General features: G+C 48.9%; 1 pseudogene; it reads left to right on the plus strand.

The window, feature by feature from the left end:
- The first annotated feature begins 525 nt into the window (after nucleotides 1–525).
- LOC121152156 lies at nucleotides 526–21,829 on the plus strand (annotated as a pseudogene).
- The last annotated feature ends 720 nt before the right edge of the window (nucleotides 21,830–22,549 follow it).

Consider the following 22,549-nt stretch of genomic DNA (forward strand, 5'->3'; position numbering starts at 1 on the left):
TGGTCAAAGGAGAGTTCCCAGACTTTCTGGGACCACTATGAAATGGACTTTAACAAAGATTCTGCCCCTAAATGCCCCCACTTTAATGGGAGTGTCCTGGAAATCTTTGGAATCTCTGGATCAGATCAGAACCCACAGAAGCACCTGGATGCTCTTTGTTCTGCTGTGTCAGTCACTCGGGTGAAATGGCTATAGGGCCCTTTGAGAAGAGTTGGGAGGATCAGCTCCTACACACATGCACTTGCCATAGGGACAACTGGTCTCAAGAAGCCAAGATTCCCAAACAGGGCCCTGTGCTCAAGGACCAGCACCAGAAATGGGCAGGACATGGGGGTTGTTCATCATGATCGCTTCTCCCGGTGTTCAGGCTACACGCTCTTGCTGCTTGGGTTATGTTATGTTGGCCAAGAATGCACTTGTTGGTTGACCTTTCTTTAGGAATTCCTGCAGGTGCCTGCATGTGAGGGCCCCTGGTGGACTTTCTGACTTTGCCACCCTAATGGTCATTCTGTGCTCCTTGCCTCGATGGCCAAGTGCTGCCATCTAGCCACAGCTGCCCTGGTAACTAATACTAGGAGGCCAGTTCCATAGCCATCTCTCCTGCTGTCCACTTGGCTGAGTGAGGATGGTAGCCTCTGAGCTACCCAGTGAGGCCAATGCCCCCTTAGTGAGCTCATTCCTTATTGCTCCTGTGGAGAGAGCATCCTGGGGACACCCTCAGCTAGTGGGGCCTCAGGTACCCTGGGGACACCTGCAGGTAGCAGGCCTCCAGTCTCAGGCAGTGTGCTTCTTCCAGCAGGCCCAGTTCTCTGGGTATTTTGACCACTTCCTTTGCTCTGGAAGATCCTGCATTTCTGCCTGGCCAGGTAAGCTATGGCCTCTGAGTACCACACACACCCTGCTACGCCACAAGCTAGAGTACCGGAGCTGGGACTCAAAACCACCATCAGCATGGCCACTTGCTCCATTACACCCTGCCAATGAGGAGTGCAGAAGCAGGCTGACAGGGCGGAAGCAGGCAGGCAGACTTCCCCTTCTTTCTGGCTTCCAGTTCCTGGGAGTGTCTGCCCTGGCTCTCTCCCCATGTCAGCTGTGCTTTCCTTAGCAACCCTGGAATCCAGCTCCCAGCTTTCCTAACATGCACTGGCTTCCAACACCTCCGGGCACCTGCTCAGAAGTCTGAGTTCCCAGGTTCTTGGAACTCTTCCTGTAAGCCTTTATGCTGGTTGCTCCTCTCTTCTCATCTTGATTTACCAGCTCCTGCTGCTGTTGTCTTGGGGATAGCAGCCTTCTCTCTCTACCTACCCAGTGACCCAGTTCACAGCTTTAGTTTCACTTAATAATTTATAGGGACTCTGCATGTAAATCAGTGGTGTGGTTTCTGTCTCCTGATTGGACGCTGATCACTTCCCGTGCACTTCCCAACCCCCGACCCCCAAGTTTCAGGGAATCATCCCAGCTCCAAGTGTCCCTTCCAGGCCTCCAGGGCGACAGCCCCCTCTCCTCCATATCCTCTTTGTCTCCATCCCCCTTCCCGACATGACCCCTCTCAACATCCGTCCCCAGGCACATCCTCTAACCCTCTGCTGGTTCTTTCACTAGAAATCCCATTTCCACTTCTACCGCAGTGCCATGGTAAGATTTGACGCTAGTAAGTGGTCTAGAAGGCCCAAGAGGCAGTGGGGCAGGCCTTGAAGACGGCAGGGATAGATCACCTTGTAAGGCAACTGCTTTGTGTGAGATATGCTAGAAGGAAGAGAGCCTACCACCCTCCAGCTAAGCAGGGCAGAGCACATCTTCCTCTCTCGTGATTAGGTCCTGACCTGGTTTCAGGTCTCTGCCCTCCAGCGGCAGGAGGTCCTGGAAGTTCATAAATGCCATTGGGGAAGTTTTCCCGCTTTCATGCTGTGCCCCAGGTCGGTTCAACCCTGCAATTTTTCTTCCTTCAGCACAGCAGTGGTGTGTCCCCACAACCAATCAACTCCGCTAGTTCTTAAGTTATCCTCACTGCCTCCTACTTGGAAGGACTTTGAAGTGCTCATGAAAAAATTTGCATGATGAAGAAACAATGCTTGGAGAACAAAAATTTTTTGAGTACTGAAAACTTGTCTTTTAGTTCTACCTTCCGCTGACATTTTGAAATCCCTTTATACTAGGCTTCAATTCCCCCAGGAACAAGGATGGTCTCTTGATGTTATTGGCTGTTGAGTTAGCCAATCCACTTAAGGATCTGCTTTCTAAGATTCCCTTCTGATCCAAGCTGTCTTTGCCTTGGAAAGCAGAAGCAGACTCTGAGACTAGCATTTGGCTTAAATGAGCTTATTTGGGAAGTGTGGGCTACACTGGTGGCGAGGTGGGAAATGCTCAAGGAAGGCGGCCAACAAGAGTGTTCTCTGAAGCTAGCTCCTGCAGCTGGTTAGGAAGCTCACTCCCAAGGAACTCTTGGAAATGGAGCAAAACATTCTTCAGAAACCGGTGCTAGGGGGTGGGAGAGGGAGCCTGGGATGTCTAGAAAGCAACGTTTGGGTCCTGGGTTTAGGACGATGCCAGCAGTTACAGGAAAGGCCGGAGGGTGATAGGCAGGAAACTGGCATCGGGCGTAACAGATGGCATCCTGTTACGGGGATCCTCTGCTTTGGAGGTTGATCCCCAAGTGGAGGAAACTGAGATGGCTTCTGTACAACTTCTGTGACTCTCTAGCTGTTTCAAAGCAAAAATTTATAGAAGTATGTAGGGTGATCAAGGGAATCAGATTGTAGGGAGTTTAATAATTCTAGAGTCACAATATATAGCATTGTATTCATTGAACAGTTTCCTAAGGATGGGCTACTAAAATTAGATAGAAATGGTGGATACCAAGTTGCAAGGACCAGTGGACTTCTTGGACCATTGCTGGCTCCGGCGCCTCCCTCCAGCTTCCTGCCGGTGCAAACCCTGGGAGGCAGCAGGCTGCGACTCAAGGAACTGAGTCCCTGTTACTCATGCGGAAGTCTAGACTGAGTTGATGGCTCCTGGCTCTGAATCCTGCTTAGTGCCAGGTGTTGTGAGCATTCAGGAAGTGGAATAGTAAACAGGGGTTCTCTCTGCTTCTCAAGTAAAAGTTTAAAAAGCAAAAATATGTGTATTTAAAAATAAATGGCTGGACACTCTTGGATGAATGGATTTTGTGATTCTAGCTGTTGTGCTTTGTGGATTTGTTATTTTTGTTGCCTTTCTGTGAAACACACTTATCAGATGCAGGAGGTAAAGCAGAATTCAGCTGTTCCTGGTCATTCCCATAGGGCTATCTCGCTGACTTGCTTCTTGCAACTCAGGGTAGGTTTTGGTCTCTCTTACTCCACTGCAAACAAAGAAACAAATAACAAACCTGAAGAGACAGGGCAGCAGGAGGAAAGACCCTAAAGCCAGCTCTGAGTTTAAGAAGTTTATCTCGTCAGGTCCCACTGGCAGCACCCAATACTTCTCTGAAATAGCAGACAGACTGGCGGTGCTAACAGTAAATTTCTACCCTCCACAGTTGAAAAGTTCAGGTTCTCTGAGCATTCTGTGTTATAGTGGCATTTGTCCAGAACTGGCACCTCCCCACGGTGAACCAGTGAAAAGAGTTGTATCCCTTTCAAGGGGATATATTTAAGGCTCCCCACTCTTGCAGGAATTGGGGAAGTGAACAAAGGATGGAAGATGTCTTTCTGTGTCTTCCTCGCTCTTGGTCACTCTGTCTTTTGAACAAACAAATAAATAAACTTTTTAATAAAGTGGTCTTTTTTTTTCTTATTTTTTAAAAGATTTATTTATTTTTATTACAAAGTCAGATATACAGAGAGGAGGAGAGACAGAGAGGAAGATCTTCTGTCCAACGATTCACTCCCCAAGCGGCTGCAATGGCCAGTGCTGTGCCAATCTGAAGCCAGGAGTCTGTCCCAGGTCTCCCACACGGGTGCAGGATCCCAAAGCATTGGGCCATCCTCGACTGCTTTCCCAGGCCACAAGCAGGGAGCTGGATGGGAAGTAGAGCTGTTGGGATTAGAACTGGCGCCCATATGGGATCCCGGGCGTTCAAGGCAAGGACTTTAGCCACTAGGCCATGCCTCCAGGCCCAATAAAGTGGTTTTGAAACGAGTCATATTAATGGAGCTTCTTGTGAAATCACCTATAGCTCCTATGTGTCACACAGGACACAGAGACATTGCTAGAAAATGGTTCTTCCTAAAATTGGATAGACGTGCTGAGAGATAGAGCCAGAAGCCAGTACTTGGATAATGCATGAGTCCCCTGAAAACCCAGTAGAGAGGGAGAGTAAGAAGAGCAGATTTGTTGAGGAGTAAGAGCTGACAAAGGAGAAAGCAAGATGGGCGGCACCCAGCTTGGGCAAACAGGCTCCAGAGCAAACAACTGCCTACCAAAGAGCCCCAGGATCGACAGACATATATGTGCATGAGTCTCCCCAGCTCCCCTTCTCACGTTGACAAGTTGCTTAGGTGCTGCCCTGGAGAGCATGGCTCAAGCTCAGTAGCTGAAGAAGAACCTGAAAGTCACTAAGACCCGGAGGTTGGCCATCCTCAGTGAGGCTGAAGGTCAAGTTCTTTCTTAAAGGGACATTGAGGGGATGCACACACCCCAACTCAGGAGAACAGAACAATTGGGAATGCTTTAGTGAAAGCATGTGTAAAGGAGTGAGACTAGGGTCCCAGCATGATGGCTCAATGGCTGACTCCTCACCTGGTGTGGGCCAAGATTCCACATGTGTGCTGGTTTGTGTCGCAGCTGCTCCACTTCCCCTTCAGCTCCTTGCTTGTGGCCTGGGAAGGCAGTCAAAGATGGCCCAAAGCCTTGGGACCATGCACCTATGTGGGAAATCTGGAAGAAACTCCTGGCTCCTGGCTTTGGATCAGTTCAGCTGTGGCCATTGCAGCTACTTGGGGAGTGAACCAATGGACGGAAGATCTTTCTCTCTGTCTCTTCTGTCAATCTGTTTTTCCAATAAAAATAAGTGAATCCCTCCTTGCCCCTCTCCCACCAAAAGAGTGAGACGAGGAAGTGGAAGGCACAAGCGAGAGGAACTTGGCAGATATTTTGAAGAATAGACTAGAAGCGGCTGCAAAGAGGCCCAGCATATTTAAGTTGGCCTGAAGAAACTGCCCAGAATGCAGCACAAAAGAATGCAATTATAATAGAAATGTGAGTCAGTCACGACATCCAGGGATGTGCAGAATCTGAGTGCCAAGCTTGGCCCCTGAATCACACCTGGGATTGAATTTCACCTCCATTGCTTATAAGTAATAAGGACTTAAGCATTTAAAAAAAGGGGAAGATTTATTTATGTGAAAGTCAGAGTTAGAGAGAGAGAAAGAGAGAAAGAAAGAATTTTCCATTCCTTGGTTTTTTTTCCCTAAATGGTTGCAATGTGCCAGATCAAAGCCAGAAGCCAGGAGCTTCATCCAGGTCTTCCACATGATGGCAGAGCTTAAGCACCTGGGTTCTCTTCCATTTCTTTACTCACGCACATTAGCAGGGAGCTGGATCAGAAGTGGAGCATCTGGGACTCCAACTAGTGCTCACACTGAATGCTGGCATCGCTACAGGCAAAATCTTTACCTGTCATGTCCTAATGGTTTTGAGCATCTTTGAATCTCAATCTTCTCATCTATAAATAAATGCAGATTTGCTAGTATTAACCTCATGGTGTTGTTGTAAGGTTTAAATGAGTTTTAAGTTGCTCTTGGCACACAGTAAGTGCTTGGTTAGCAGTGGCTAAGCCTCTGCCTCTGGCGCTGGCATCCCACAAGGAATGTGTAACAGCTGTTCCCCTTCCGATCCAGCTCTCTGCTTATGGCCCGGGAAAGCAGTGGAAGAGTGAAAGATGGCTCAGATGCCAAGTGCTTTGGCCCTTGCACTCATATGGGAGTGCATACATAAGGAAGGCACACATTGGGGCCATGAGGGGAGTGACCCAGTTGGTTATTATAGTTCTGTGGTATGATTTGAAATCAACAAGTGATATCTTCCACTTTGTTTTCTTTCCAAACATTGCTTTGGAGATTCAACGTCTTTACTGGCTCCATACACATTATAAATTTGTTTCACCTATTTCTGTGAAGGATATCATTGGAATTTCTACGGGGATTACATCGAATACATATATTGCTGTGGGGGGAGGGGGATGGCTATTTTAACAAGGTTAATTCTTCTGACCCAGGAGCACGAGATATCATTTCATTTATTTGTGTCTCCTTCAATTTCAAATCAAATTCATGAAAAGCTTATAATAGACATCATACTTTCCTATGAAAAACTAAATGCTTTCCCCAGTGGTCAGAATCAAAGTCAGGATGTCTGCCCTCCTCCCTGACACTCAGCATTGTCCTGGAAGTCCTTATCGTTGATGTGGAAATGAAATAGGGCATCAGGACACAAGACTAATGCCTGAGAATCTGTCCTACTTCTCTACACTAGTAACAAACAGTCAGAAATGAAAAATAGTAACATCGCTGACAGCAGTACAAAAATGTATGCGATACGGGGATGACCATCACAAAGGATATACATGAGCGGCTTCCAAACAGTTCATAAAAGCACATATTGTGAAAAGAACGTGCGTGGATTTCAACGATTTTTGGATCCAAATCAACTTACCTTTTAATTCCATTTTCAATGAGCTTCTTGAAGCTCTCTCATACTCTGAACGCTACAAAGCATTGCTGTGAGAAAGAGACACCCAAAAATCATTGGTAGGCGTAACAGAATACAAATGAAAACTCCAGCAGGTTTTTGACTATGTGTGTGGAAGCGTATAAGCTAAAGTTTATTTAAACTTATGAAAATGTAATAAAAAGTACAGAGGACCCAAGATAGCAAAAACAACTTTAAAAAAAATGAGAGTGTTGAAGCACTTGTGCTACTTGGCTTCCAGATGTAGTGTGTAAGCTGCAGTCCTGAAGGCGGTGTGGTCCTGGCATCAAGGTGCGGAAGTGGATCCACTGACACAGCAGATTCCAGAAACGAAATCACACTATGCAGTCTACTGGTTTTTGATAAAGATCTGAGGCCAATTCAGTAGAGAACAGAAAGTCTTTCCAACAGAAAGCAGTGGGAACACATATCTGTTGGTAAAAACTAAAATAAAATCTGTAAGTAAAAACAAAAATAAATCTGCAACTCAAAATGGTGATATATATATACAATATGCAACAAATATATGTATTTTGTATGCTTTTTATGATGGGCAAAAAGTAGTGTATTCATGTACAGAGACCCAAGTAATAAGCATCAACAATAATGTTTCTTTTTCCAGTCTACCAGCAGGAAGCTGGATGGGAAGTAGAGCAGCCGGGACATGAGCCGGAGCCCATGTGGGATCCTAGCACTTGCAAGGTGAGGATTCAGCTATTGAGCCTTCATATCAGCCATACTCTGTCACTCCTGCCTTCAAGGAAGGCCATGAGACCAACAAGCCCTCTTCATCCTGTGTAACGTCACCCCGGGTCTACGGTCCCAGCCCCACATTCCTATGCCTGCCCCGTGGTCCTGGCCAGGAAGAACCCCCACAACCAGGTTCCACAATCCTGGGGAAGCACGGCCCTCTGTTTCCTTTGAAAATAGCTTTAGTGTTTTCCTGATGAAAATAAAATGGGCTCTGGACTCTAAGAAAAGCATGCATATAAAGGAGACAGTAGAATTCAAGTAAAAATCCATTATACACAGTCATCACCATTAAGATTTTGGTAGGTAATTCAGATAGCGTCTTACTTTTGCAAACATACACATACTTTAAATACCTTCACACACACTTTTATGTAAGCTGGATTCTAGCCTTTTGACTACGGTGCAGTTTTTTTCACTCAATAACAAATCATGAGTGTCTGTACAAAAACATATTTATCTGGCCCTGGGACAATAGCTCAATGCATAAATCCTCACCTTGGAGACACCAGAGTCCTGATGGGCACCAGTTCACATCCTGGATGCTCCACTTCCCATCCAGCTCCCTGCTTGTGACCTGGGAAAGCAGTCGAGGACAAGGAAAGCCTTGGGACCCTGCATCCGCATGGGAGACCCAGAAGAAGCTCCTGGCTCTTGGCTTCAGATCAGGGCAGCAACGGCCATTGCGGCCATTAGGGAAGTAAACCAGTGGATGGAAGATCTTTCTCTGTGTCTCTCCTGTCTGTGTCTGTCAATCTGATCTGCCTTTCCAATAAAGAGAAATAAACCTTAAAAAATGTATTCGTCTGTGTTATTCTCAAACGTTTGGCCACCTGCTTATACACAATTTACATAACAATTTGAATGTCGGCAGCATGAACATGACCAAACCACAGTTTTCTCTTTATTTGCTTTTAATTAATTAATCAGAGAGACAGAGCTCTTGTCTATTGCCTCGCTGTCCTAGTGCCTGCAGCAGCTGGGGCTCCTGTAGAAACCAGGAGCTCGGTGGCAGGCAGTCCCCATCACCACTGCCTCCTGGGGTCTACACTGGCAGGAAGCTGGAGTCAGAGCCAGAGCAGTTGTTGAATCCAGGCACTTGGACGTGGGATTTGGTAGTCAACATGCCAACCATTCCTCTTTTTCCTGGCTCTCCTTACCGCCAGCCCCAGAAATGGATGAGCCACATAGTGGCTGCATCTGAATATCTTTAAACATAAACCATTTTTCTCTTTGGGGGCGTTCCCAGATGTGAAATCATTGGGTCAAAAATGAGAATATTAAAATTTTCATATTGCCCAACAACCCTCCCAAAAGCTAGTACCAATTCTCACTTTTACAACAATCCACAGGTGCCCATTTCTCAACACTTTTTCTAAAAGAGATTGTAAACCAATCACTGAAAGTGTCATCTCATTGTTTTTGTTGTCATTGAGTGGATTAGTAGTACAACTGCCTATCTGCCTTTTGATTCTTGACCTGCTTTAGTGAAATGGTCTGTTTATTGTTCTTTACTTTTATGTTGGATACATCCAGCTTTTCCTTATTGCTTTTTGAGAGCTCTTTGCATATTAAGGGTCTATCCTGAAGTCATACAGTTTTTTGGGATAATTAGAGCTGGACAATGTGGTTCCCTGCAAAGTCAGTCCCGGAAGACTGGAGCAGTTCTGCCTTTGGGCAGTGGGGGGCAGCAGTGGGCAAGATCTACTGTCAGGCCTGGTGCAGGCCCAGGAGCTGGGTGTGCCTGCAAACACATAAGCTCAAAGTCCATACACGCATACAGAGCATCCCAGAGGGCTTCCCCTGATCCAGGGACTCTTAGGGACCAACATGTCACCTTCCCCAATCCTAGGGAGAATCACACACAGTACGGAGGTTGGACAACAAACCTAGCCTGGTCGCCTCCCAGGTGTGGGGAGCTGTAACCTCTGCGAACTCCCACCTCTTTCGTCCTGAGCCCAGTGAGGTGAGCGTGTAGCGGGCAGAGGTGGGGATGTTGGCTGTGCACCATGCTGCAGCCTGCCCATCCTGTCCCCTGGCTTCTCCCATGCCCAGTCCCTGGCTGCACAGAGGGAAGTTCTCGTTCCTGCTCTTTGGGGCGGGTATGTTTCTTGCTGAGTCTGCCATGGTGTCTGGTCATTTCTATGTCCAATGAAGACACTTATGGGTTATGTTGGGGGAGATGACAGAGGAGGAGGCCAGTAAGGAGGGGGAGAGCTGGTGAGAATACGGGCAGTGGGAAAGGTCATGAGGGTGGGCATGGTGTGTGTGTCCTGGCTCTGGGAAACTCTGTTCCAGGCAGGACAGCTCTGCCCTGGCGACCGATGGGGAGCTGGGCCAGCATGGACACGGGTGAAGCTTTGTCACAGTAGGCACAAGTTCTGCCTGCATTGGGCTAGGCTAACAGAACTAAAAGGACTTCCAGAACCTTCCAGAGCTTCCCAGCAGGGGAAGGTCATCACTCCCATCCCCCATCCCCTTGCTCCTCATCCTTGCAAACCCAGGTTCTTCCTTTCCCACAGCTCGGAGCTGCTGTCCACTAACGCAGGCGTGGGAAGGGCCCTGGCTCCTCTGCCTCCTTCCCTGGCCTTCCCCTTGCTCACCCAGCTTGCTTTAGATCCCAGGGCTCAAACGAGGACCCTTTGCATCTCCCCATGCTGGCAAAAGGGCAGAAAGCCCAGCTCAAGAAGGCAAACAACTTTCTGATGGCACAACTATGGCTTGGAGGGTAGATGAATCATCAGAGCAGGTGGAGGGCAGGGCAATGGAGCGGGAGAAGCAGGGCTGGGGTGCAGGGCCTGAGGGGTGAGCTTCAGGGGAGGAGAGTGGGGAGGTAGTGAGGTCTGGGATCCCGCATGGAGAGGCGCCTGAAGCCTGAGCCAATCTTTTACGTGACTGTCACAGGAACAGCCCTGCAGACAGATCACTGGCCGTGTGCCTTGCAGACATGCGTAACGCATCTAACCTTCACCTACCTTACACTCCAGCTGCTCCAGAGGATACGGAAGCTGAAGCTGATGTCCCCCAGCCCCACAGCTGTGGCGGGACGGCGTTCTGCACTCTCTCACGGTGCCTTTGCCGGTGTGGAGGACTCCCTGGAACCGACCTGTCTTCTGGGCAGCTGGGTGGTAGATGAGAGCCTTGGGAGGCTGGCCGGCAGCACCGCAGTCTGCGAGCCTCTGCTCCGCCAGGCCTGAGCACTTCTCGGGCATGTCCATCTTGCTTTCTGCATGTTTCCCACAGATTGGGAAGCCAACCATCCTTGGTGAAGAACCCAGAAGGCGGTGGTGGTAACAGCCTCCAGGGCGCCCCCTCCTGGCCAGGACTTTCCTCCTGCAGTAGGGAGGCAAGGCAAGTTTTCATCTGTGGGTTCAAGGGGAGCAAAGAAATGGAACTGGTTGGAGCCTGGTGGGGACCCCCACCAGATGGATGGGGTGAGGGAGAGCAGCAGCAGAGGCTCTTTGCGCTCCCTAAAGCTGTGCTGCCCCGTGAAGATTGGTGTGACGGGGTCTGTGTGTAAACGGGGTTGGCACGGCAGTCATCACCTGGAGCAGGAAAGTCCTCCTCCGGGTCCCTCCTCTGCTGCCTGAGATTGGCCGCGGGTGTGGTGGGCGCGGCTTCCAGCGTCTTATCCTCACGGAATGTGCCGGGATGTACCGGGGCTCAGCAAACTCCAGCCTTAGGCGGAGGAGTGGGACACAAGCTGAAACCTGCCCTGGCTGTGAGTGAGGTGCCTGGCAGGTGAGGGAAGGGGGTGGGGCTGACCCAGGAAGCGGCGCAGCGAGCAGCAGGCACAGCTGCCCCTCCCTTCTAACCCGGAATGGGTTTTTCCTTCCTGCAGGGATCCAAGATGCCAGCTTCTCACCTCCGAGGTCACACCTGTGGGAGGGCTACCACCTTTATTAGCCTTAGAAGCAGGGCAACAAGGGCTTACGTGGTGTGGACCAGGGCTGTTATCTGTTTTATTTATTTGAGAAAAAAAAAATCTCGGTTTGTTGGTTCACTCCTTAAATGCCTGTGATAGCTGGGGCTGGGCCACGGAGAACCAGGAACTCCGTCTGGTTCTCCCACATGGATGGGTTCAGCTATCACCTGCTGGGAAGCTTCTAGAGTGCGAGCAGGACTCTGCAATCCCGACAGAGCCAGAGCTGAACCCAGGTGCTGCAACGTGGGGTGCAAGCGTCTCAAGATAAATCCCAGCTGCTGTGCCCCACTGCAGGCGTTCCTCGCGGTCTGTTACCCAATCCTGATGCCCACTCCCAATTCTATGTGTTTTTAAAGCTTTTATTTATGAGAGAGACAAAGAGAGAGAGCGTGGTTCCCTGCTGCTGGTCACTCCCCCAGATGCCCACAACAATCAGGATTGGTTCCCAAAGCAGGGCGCTAGGAACTCAGCCTGTGCTCCCCATGTGAACAGCAGGACCACCCTCTACACACACACACACACCCCACTTGGGTCTCCCAGGGTCTGCAACACCAGGAGACTGGAATCAGCATCCAGAATCGGGCAAAGTCAGAGACTTGTATGAGAAACATGGACACCCTGGCCAGGGTCTTAATCACTTCGCCAAATGCCCACGCACCACCCACGCCTGACTCTGTTTTTAATCACCAATTCAAACATGATGAAAAATAAGACTCAGAGAGGTTAAGTTGCTTGCCCAAGACCGAGTAGCTCCTGAATATTAAAGTCAAGTGCGTAGTACCCAGCTCCAAAGCTGATTTCCTTTCTGTTTCACTTACCTGGGGGGCTCAGAGTCAGACCTGGACTTATCCTTAAGGGGCGTCCTAGAGGTCATGAGCAGGTGCACAGCCTCACGTAGGGATGGAGCCACAGAGAGCAGTGGAAAGCTCTGCCCTATCCCTGCAGATGAGGAACCTCAGAATTAAAATCCCAACCATTTGTTCATGGCGCATTGCTCGTAAGAAACTGTGTGAGCTTGCAGGCCAAACGGCCTATGTGACCACAAGCACCAATGGGCTCCAATTCTCATGATTCAAGGCCCAAGCCTGGTTATCTCACAGGCGACTCCAAGTAATTAAGTGGGTGGCTACCTTAATTGCTGGACCAGAGAAGAACCAGGCATGGGCTGTCCAGCCAAAATAGGTAGGGAATGTGTGGTATTTCCCCCTCACCTTGCAGGCTACCGTGGATTGCCCCTTTTCAAGCTATTATGGACTGCCCCTATGAAAACCCTGTGAATGTGCTGTTCGGGGCCGCACTCTGGTAAGGGGTATTGGTCCCGGCTAGCCAGTCAGTCAGTCGGTTGCCTGCTCTCAACCGAGAACTGCTGCGCCGGTGACGGTTGGAAGCCCTGGCTCGAGCTTGTGTGCTTGCATTGACTTCAGACTCCTGGTGATTTCTGGGCATCTCAAAATCTGGGCATAACACAGACAGCTTCCTCTGCAGCTGGGGATACACTGCAGTCATTTCAGCAGAGAAGAAAACGAGGCAGGGTGGTGGGGGAAGGAAGCAGACTGAGATGGTATGGTTTGATGACAGTCACAGTACCTGAATCTAGCTGTCGGTGTGCCTGTGTCTCCCAAGAGTGTCGGCCAATGCATTCCCATTTTTGCTTAAGCCAGCTTGGCACTTGCAATCAAAGACACTCAATTAACACCACTGGTGCTGCATGTAAGTAGCTTCAACATGCAACGCTCGACTTCCATCCTTCCTCTGTACTTGCTCATTTTAATCTTTGGCTCCACCTTCTTACACGATTTCTCAAATCCTTTTTCTTTCCGTAGATAACCTAGCCACAAACCCTGCAAATCCTATCTCCAAAATACATCTCAAATTCTCTTCATTTGTCTTGCACCCTTGTCTGGGTTGTCACCCCCTCCCCACTTGAGGGAGTAGTCTTATCACAGATAAGTAGTCTTATCACAGATCTCTCTGCTTTAAGTTTTGTTTCCGTATTACTAAGTCTGCACACAGAGATCAAAGTGACCTTTCAAAACACAAGCACCAGATCCTATCACTTTCTTGCATACATTTCTTCGGCGTTTCTTACTGCAATTGAAACCCTGCTCTTGACCAGTGCCTCCTATAGCTATTCCTGCCACAGGACATGTGCTTACTCTGGAGGAATCTGTCTTCACTTGGCCTTCTTGTTAACTCTCAGCTGGGTCACCAGAGTCCCTCGGTATCCATTTCTCATTCCCTTCCCAAATTATTCTGTTCTGCCACCCTTCACCTTACTTCCTTCATAGTACTTCTCACAGTTGGTGATTCTGAGCAAATCAGACATAGACTAGCCAAGGCCGAAGACGGAAGACCAGCTTTGGATTCAACTAAAGCCCTCACTGCACTCAGATGACCAAAAGATATGCCCCGTGTTGAGGAAGGAACAGGCTCCATGGCTTTGTAGTATCTCTGCATTTTAATATACACTGTCAAAAAAATTCAATTGAATTTACTCAGTCTGTAAAGACACCTGAATTGAAAAAAAATAGCAAGAGGAAAAATAAGTAATAGAAACAGACCCATAGGATATCCCAATATTGGCATTATCAGATTTTTTAAAGATTTATTTATTTATTTGAAAAGAAGAGGAAAGAGAGAGATCTTCTGTTTCCTGGTTGACTCCTCAAATAATAGCCAGAGCTGAGCCAGTGTGAATACAGGAGCCAGGAGCTTCCTCTGGGTCTCCCACACGGATAGCAGGTGCCCAAGCACTTGGGCCATCCTTCGTGCCTTCTCAGGAACATTAGCAGGAAGCTGGATTGGAAGCAGGGAGTGGAGCAGCCGGATGTTGAACTGGCATTCACATGGAATATTGGCTTCGCAGGTGGCAGCTTAACCTGCTACATTGTAGCACTAGGTCTCTATGATCTGACTTCAAAATAACAGTGCTTAATACTAAAAAAAAAAAAAGTGTTAAACAAAATGATTTTGAATTTCAACAGAGAAAGGAAACTAAAAATTGCAAAAACAAAATTCTAGAACTAAAAAAAATTGAAATTTATAATTAAGCTTACAAACTTAATAGAAGAATGTGACAATGGGTTAGACACCGCTGAGAGAGAATTAGTGAACTGAAAATAGGCCAAAAGGAAATGTCCAGGCTGAAAAAGGAGAGATGAGAGAGGAGAGAACAGAAAAGAATAAGACAAATGAAACACTGGAAATGCCTGCATGCTGTGCAGCTGACAGCAAAGAAGACAGTGAAAGGAATGAAAAGATGTGTCTTTTCAGATGGTGTTGAGAATTTCCAAAACTAAAGAAGGCAAGCCATGAGAGCTATGAACTCTAGATAGAATGAATACAAAGAGGCCTGTCCTGCTGTGATGTGGCTCCCCGGCAGGTATGGGGCCCACACTGCCGGACTGCCCAGGAACGGGGACTTGGGATGTGTGACAGCGGGGACTGCTGAGGAAGAACTTTACAGGTGAGGAATGACTTCCGGGGGACTTCCGTGGACGGGCCACTGCAACCACAGGTAAACGAGGGGGTTGAGGCCAGGTGGTTTGGGGAAGGAAGCCAGAAGACATGTCTGTGTCAGACCAGGACACTTGTCCATGCGGGAGATCTGGGCTAGGCTGGCTGGCATCGATCGTAGCCCACTGGTGTACATGAGAGCTGGGGTTGGGGGTACTACCTGGCAGGACTAAGTCACAGTACTCAGCAGTGAATGTAGAGGGAGGGAATGGGTACTGTCAGGCTGGGCCATAACACTAACTAACATGAAAGAGAACCGGGTCTCGGGACAGATCCTGTGGGATCATTCCTATGAAATTGTAATACCTGCTCGTTTGCTCAGGAGCTGAAGTGGGTTGAGCTAGGCATGACCACAGAACTCACCAACACTTGGGGCCCGGCGCGGTGGCGCAGTGGTTAAGGTCCTCGCCTTGCACACCCGGGATCCCATATGGGTGCCGGTTCTATCCCAGCAGCCCCGCTTCCCTTCCCATCCAGCTCCCTGCCTGTGGCCCGGGAAGGCAGTCGAGGACGGCCCAAAGCTTTGGGACCCTGCACCCGCGTGGGAGACCCGGAAGAGGCTCCTGGCTTCGGATCGGCATAGTATTGGCCCGTCGCGCTCACTTGGGGAGTGAATCATCGGAGGGAAGATCTTCCTCTCTGTCTCTCCTCTCTGTATATCCGCCTTTCCAATTAAAAAATAATAAAAATAAATCTTTAAAAAAAAAAAAACTCACCAACACTCAAGGGAACTGATGTTGGGAACAGGCCATGCTGGTCCAAGTTGCAGTACCTGCAGGTGCACCCAAGAATTGGGTGTGTGTGAGTTGGAGTGCAGCAGCCACCAGCATTCACAAAGATTGAGATTATAGAGCAGACTACGCCAGGAAAGGGCCTAACATCTTCTGGCACATATGAGATCCAGATCTGGGAGTGGGCTTGGTGGAGGGACTTGGGCAGCTCTACTACTAAGCTATAGCTCCCACTGGTGAGCACAAGAGTTGGGGCTGGATGTGGGTAGACCAGGAGGGCTGCTCAACTTGCTGGATGTGTGGGCTGGCTTGGGGGTTGGATTGGACAAGGTCAGGCCAAGTTGCAGTACCTACTGGCACTCATGAGAACCAGAGTGGGTGTGGGAAAGGCTGTGCTAGGTCACGGCACCACTGAACCACAAGAGAGTTGGGTCTGTGTGTGGACCAGGTAGGGCTGGGCTGTAACACCCACTGGTGAGAGCCAGAATGAGTATGGGCTGTGCAGGCAAGCCTGCTGTAACTGGTGGTAAGTGCCGGGAGAAGAGATGAAACAAGTCAGGTTGTGCTGATCACCCACTGGTACATGCAAGTTCTGTGACTTGGAGATGACCTGCTAGAGGAGCTTGGAGAACTCCTCTGTCAGGACACAGTCCCTGCTGGTGAACAGGAGAGCCAAGGCTGAGGGCAGCCCCAGGCTGGGTCACAGTGCTGTCAGCATATATGTGGGTAAGGTCTAGGAATGGGCTAGACCAGTTCATAGCACACACTGGCAGGTGTGAGGGCCAAGATGGGGTGCAAGGCAGGCCTGGCTCCTCCATAATACCCACCAGTTCACACGGGGGCTGAGACTAGGGTTAGGCAAGCTGGGCTAGGCTGCAGCACCTGCTAGTATGAGCTGGAACTGGGGACATGCTGGATGGAGCCAGGCTGCAACACCCAGTGGTGAATGCTGAAGTGAGGCAGGCTATGCCAGACTGACCACAGCACACACTGGCACATGCGAGACTCTGGGCCAGGTGTAAGCCTAGTAGGAGGATGAGAGTGTGGGGGTCTCCCTGCTAGGCCACTGCTCCCGCTGGTGAACATAAGCACTGGGAATAAGGGGTGGGCTGGGCTGGGCAGGACTGTAGCAGCTATCAGCTTGCATATGAGATGGGTTTCAGGGAGGGCCAGGCCAAACCAGGCCATTCGTCAGTGCAATGTCAACCAGCTGGGTTGGGACTAGGGACAAATCATGTCAGACTGGACTGCAGGATCACCTGGAAAGTGCAAGATCCAGGGCCTGGAATAGGCCTACTAGGGAAACTTCTGTGCTTGAATATAGCTTCCACCAGTGAGCACGAGAACCAGGGCTGGGCGTGGGCCTGGCTGGACAAGATGGCAGACATACGTATGGGCTAGATAGTGGGGTTGATCAGGCTGAGCATGGCTGCCATATCCATGGGTGTGTATGGGAGCTAGATGGGTGTGGGATGAACTAGACCAGTCTGCTGCACATGCAGGCATGTACAGGAACTGGGGCTGTACAGGGGCTGGAGGAGTGTCTGGAGGGAGTTATTGTGGGTTGCCCCAACTAGGCTATAGTTCCTGCTCTGGTGTGCATGGGGCCAAGTGTGTGGTGGACAGAGTTGGGCTAGGCTGCAGCAGCCATTGGTAGATGCAGATGACAGATTGAACTGGACACCCCATTGGCTAGCACGTATAGGAGTCAGGTCTGGTTCATCTCAGGCGAAGTTTCTTAGCAGACCCTCTCCAGCTTAAACTGCTGGCCTCAAAACTCTGACCGACCACAGGGAAAACCACAGGATTTGTGGCTGTATTTGGAATGCATGTTCTGGGACTGGGGCTTCTCAGTTGCTGATGCGTGTGCAGAGAATAACATGGCGAGGTGCACATGGGGGAGGTGACAGCCAGCTCATTGAGGCCTGCAGAGGACATCAAGTACCACATCAGAGGATGGAGGGCAGAACAGATTGGGTAACTCCCCTGGAAAAGCTTTGACATGTGTCTGGGTGAGTGGATACAGCAAGGTGGACTATGTCAGCCAATGGACCTTGGAAAATTTTTCTCAACCTTGGGGCAACAAAACCAACAGTGTCTCAGAACTATCAAAACCACTTAAGCAATTCTCTTGGAATATTATTCTCCATACCGGGGATCCTGGGATAATGTCAAGTGGCTGTCCCCCACCCAGGGTACCTGGGTGTGGCTGCTGGGAGTGGCCCCCTCTCCTTACCTTTCCCCACCCTCCAGATACAGGAGGCAAAAACTTGGGTATATTTGTCTCATGTACTTTCCCCCAGACTTTCACTCTCCTTTCCTTAATCGGTGGTCCACGTAGGCATGCATCCTTCTCAACTATGTAAACAACATCCAAAAGAAAATAATTTTTTAAAAGAATTAATTATTAAAAAGAATCATTAATAATAAATTAAAAAAGGAAACTGCATTCAGGCACTTACTAGTGAAAGTTTTGAAGAAAGCAGACAAGGAGAAAGTCTTAAAAGCAACCAGAAGAATCAGACACATTAGACAATGGACTTCGCAGAAAGCAGGGATGCCAGAAAACAAGTGCATGGATGATAACCTCACATCCCTGAAAGAAGTTTCTAACCATCTAAAATACTGTTTTTCTAAGTTATTCAGTTTACTTGAATGTCAGACAGAGATAGCTTCCATATGATAGTTTATTCCCCAAATGGTTGCCATTGCTAGAGCTAGACCACTCTGAACCGAGGCAGGAGTTTCTTCTGTGTCTCTCACGTGGATGCAGAGGCTCAGGGCTCTGGGCCATCCTCTGCTGTTTTTCCAGGCCATCAGCAGAGAGCTGGTTCCGAAGTGTAGCCAGGACTTGAACCAGTGCCACAGGCAGATGATTGGCCGGCTCTGCCACCGTTACAGTCCTGTAGAATTCTGTATCCATTTCTGCTATGGCCTCGTCCTCTTCTCTTTCACTCATTTGTCATCCTGGTTTCTGTGTTAGTCCTGCATTTCCCACACGGGTTTTAACATAGACTCTGTGCCGTTTCCTCACCTGACTCATTCTTGCCTTGGATATTCATGTGGTTACTGCTCTTGTCCTTCTCAAGGCTTTCCTCCAATGTCACCATCTCAGTGAGAGCTCTCCCCAAGGAAACCATGATGGACTCTGGTTCATTCCCGCAAATGACTGCAACAGTTGGGGCTGGGGCAGGTCAAACCCAGGATTAAGAACGCTTTTCTGAGTCTCCCACGTGGGTGGTAGGAGTGCAAGTGCTGGGACAATGTTCCACTGTCTTCTCTGGCATTTAGCAGGGAGCTGGATTGGAAGCAGAGCAGCCGGGACTTGAACCAGCATTCCGATGTGGGGTCAGTGTTTCAGGCAGAAACTCAATCCACTGTGCCACAGCAACTGTATTTGTTACTCGCCATGTAAATGCAAGCTGGCGATTATAACTTACATATTTAAACCGTATTTAACAATTCTAGATGCTTGTATGAGAGGGTGCTTAGTCTGTCATGATTCTTGAAACTGAGTCTCCCTTTCTTACTAAGTTATCTTTGATATGATTTTTCCCTGTATATCTTATTATAAGGAAAGACTAATCTTCTCTCTTGGTATATAGGATAACAGACCAATAGATGCATATCAATATGCACTCAAGAATCAATATTTTGAATTGCAATTACAGGAACCCAAACTACAAGGGACATAAGGAATGATGACATTTATCTCATGTAAGAGGTCACTGAGGGGTAAGGCTGCAGCAGGGCTAGCCCAGGAATGGCACCTGCTGTCCATCTGTATGTTTTGTCACACTCAGGAAGCTGATGGAGGTGCAGTGTCTCAAGCAGACACAAAACCAGCTCACTGGGGAGAGATGGTTTCTGTTGGACCAGCACATGGCATAGAACACTCGCCCAGACGTCCTCCATCCCACTGACCATTTAACACATTGATCACCAGGCCATTCCGAAATCAATGACCAGCAAAGACAGATGAGTCCAGGCAAGTTTTACACAGCTGGGGGGAAGCAACCAACAGAAGGTAGGCATTGTGTGCCTGGGTAATGCCAACCCTGTGTCACCTACACCAGTATTCCAGCATAGTTGCCTATTGTTTTTAAAGATGTAGCGGTGGTGAGGGGTATATGCATAACAGTTGCTGGTCACCCTACCATCATCACCACTGCCAAGAGCATGGGGAGGGGCATGCTTTGCTAGGGGCTGGGAGACTGGAGACTGGTTGGACTAGGGGGCCATTGAGGGCTTGTTTGATGTATGTAAAATGATTTCAAGGGGCTTTCACAGATCAGGCTACTGCATACACAGATAATTGAGGGAGCTGGGACCAGGTGGATCAGAAAGGTGAATCCAGAGGGCCTCCATGGGTCAGGCCAAAATTCCTGGCCCTGTGCACAAGAGTTGGGACTGTGAGCAGGCTAGATTTCAGCACCCAGCAGATGTCAAGAGAGCTGTTTGGGGGCAGGTCTTATAAATGTTCTTTGGGGTCACCCCGAGAACTGGGTCTGGATCAGGCCAGGCTGGGTAAGACTACAGTACCTGCCTATTCACATAAGACTTAGTGTGTGCCTGAGTAAGCAGCCTTACCCATTTGTTATATGCATTGGCTGGTGCAGGGCTGAAATAAGCCCAACCCTGCACCAGCTGGAACACACAAGAGCAATCTCCCAGGGGAAGTTTCTTAGGGGACTCACCAACTAGACCACTGCGCTCGGTCCCTAACCTCAAGGAAAATCACATAGATTTGTGTTCTACTCCTGGAGCACATGTTGCAGGACTGGGCTTGTGCAAGCAAGGAGAACATACCCAGATGAACACAAAATGACAAGACAGCCAGCTCATTGAAGCCAACAGAAGACTTTGAGTAGCTCAGCAAAAGATGGAAAGAAAGACGGGTTGGACAACACTCCAGGCCAGGCTCTACAACAAGCACCTAGGACTGTGGGCACATTGTGGTAGCTAGGAACAGCCAACAGGCCATGGAAAGAATTTCACACCTCTGATGTAACAAAGTGGACAACCTTCCAGAACAGTCAGGACCACTCAAGTAGCACCCTTGGAATATTCTTCCCCATGTAGGAAACTCAACCACCCATCTCTACACCTAGGCACCGATGTAGTGTGACAGCAAGGACAAATGTACTTTCTCCTCCCTTGACACAGGAAGGAAAACTGAAACTTTTTTTGAAAGATTTGTTTATTTTATTGTAAAGGTAAATTTACAGAGAGACAGAGAGAAAGCTCTTCGGTCTGCTGGTTTACTCCCCAAGTGGCCACAATGGCCAGAGGTGAACCAATCTGAAGCCAAGAGCCTCCTCTGGGTTTCCCACATGGATATGAGGTCCTAAGAACTTGGGCCATCTTTCACTGCTTTCCCAGGCCATAAGTAGGGAGCTGGATTGGAAATGTAGCAGCCGGGGCACAAACTGGTGCCCATATGAGATGCTGGCACTTGCAGGATGAGGATTAGGCAGTTCAGCCCTCGTGCCAGTGCAAAACAGAAACATTTATTTCACCCACCTTCCCTGTTTTCCTAACCCTCTACATCCTAATTGGAATTGGAGCTTCACATGGGTCTGTAACCTCTTCATCTTTGAAGGAAGTATTAGGACAGCGGTGCTGGGTTGCTCGTGGTTGCAGCGCAGTTACTCGCAGTCATGCGGCACAGCGCAGAGCGCACAGGCCGCCTTAGCAGCAGCGGAGGCACACCTGCCGTCGCGGCCCTTGCGCAGGTGCAGCCACCCTCTCTCGCTCAGATCGTCCTCCCTTCGCAAGTACCGTGGCTGATCAACTGACAGAAGAGCAGACTGCTGAGTTCAAGGAAGTCTTTCCCTATTCGACAAAGATAGTGATGGCGCCTTCACCACAAAGGAACTTGGCACTATCATGAGGTCATTGGGTCAGAACCAGACAGAAGCAGAATTGCAGGACTTGATCAATGAGGTGGATGCTGACGGTAATGGCACCGTTGACTTCCCAGAGTGTTTGATTATGATGGCATGGGAGACGAAAGATACCGACAGCGAGGAGATCTGCAAAGCATTCGAGTCTTTGACAAGGATGGAAATGTATATCAGCATGGTAGAACTGCATCGTGCCGTGACAAACTTAGGGGAAAAGCTAACAGAGGAAGAAGTAGATGAAATGGTCAGAGAAGCAGATATTGATGGAGACGGTCGGGTCAACTATGAAGAATTTGTACAAATGATGACTGCAAAATGAAGACCTCCTTTCAACTCCTCCCCCCCCCCCCCATTGGATCTTTTACTTATCTCTTGCAAAAAAAGAAAAGAAAGAAAGGAAAAAGTTCATTTATTCATTCTGTTTCTATATAGCAAAACTGACATGTTAAACTACCTTCTGTCCATACACAAGAATTGTACGTATTGGTTGGTGGTTCTGTCCCTAAAAGATCAAGCCACACATCCGTTTTACACTATACATGCTTCTACGACGTTAAGGAGAAGGAAGCCCTCGGGCGACTTCTTCAGGTTCCATTTGCCGATGATCCATAATACACCATGTGAGCTGGCCAAATCACCCTGCATGCAACCAGATGATCAAGCCTGTCAGGTGTTTGTATTAAACCCTCCTCTCCCCAAAAAGGAAAAAAAAAAATCCCAAATACAAAAATTCAAAACTCAAATTGGTTCTAGTTCAATTTGTTAAGCTATATTGTCACAGCTGGTTCACTGAAAACAAACGCGTTGAAAATTGGTCAGCCTCAGGACGATGTGCCGTGGTGCGGGTGGAGGATTGAGAAGCAGGCCCACTAGCAGGAGGGATGGTGGCCCTGTAGATCTGTGTGCTCTGGCCCAGGGTGCCAGTGACACGGCCCAGGGTGTGATGTGTGTAGGTTGGCTTAGTGTGCATACCTGTGTGCTAGAGTGGCCCCGGATGTCGGGCTGTTGTCAATTGTTGATGCAAATTTTTAATAAGAAACCTTTTCCAAGGG

Source organism: Ochotona curzoniae, unplaced genomic scaffold, assembly GCF_017591425.1.
Source record: "Ochotona curzoniae isolate NIBS_2020 unplaced genomic scaffold, NIBS_Ocur_1.0 contig_2404, whole genome shotgun sequence".
NCBI classification, from domain to species: domain Eukaryota; kingdom Metazoa; phylum Chordata; class Mammalia; order Lagomorpha; family Ochotonidae; genus Ochotona; species Ochotona curzoniae.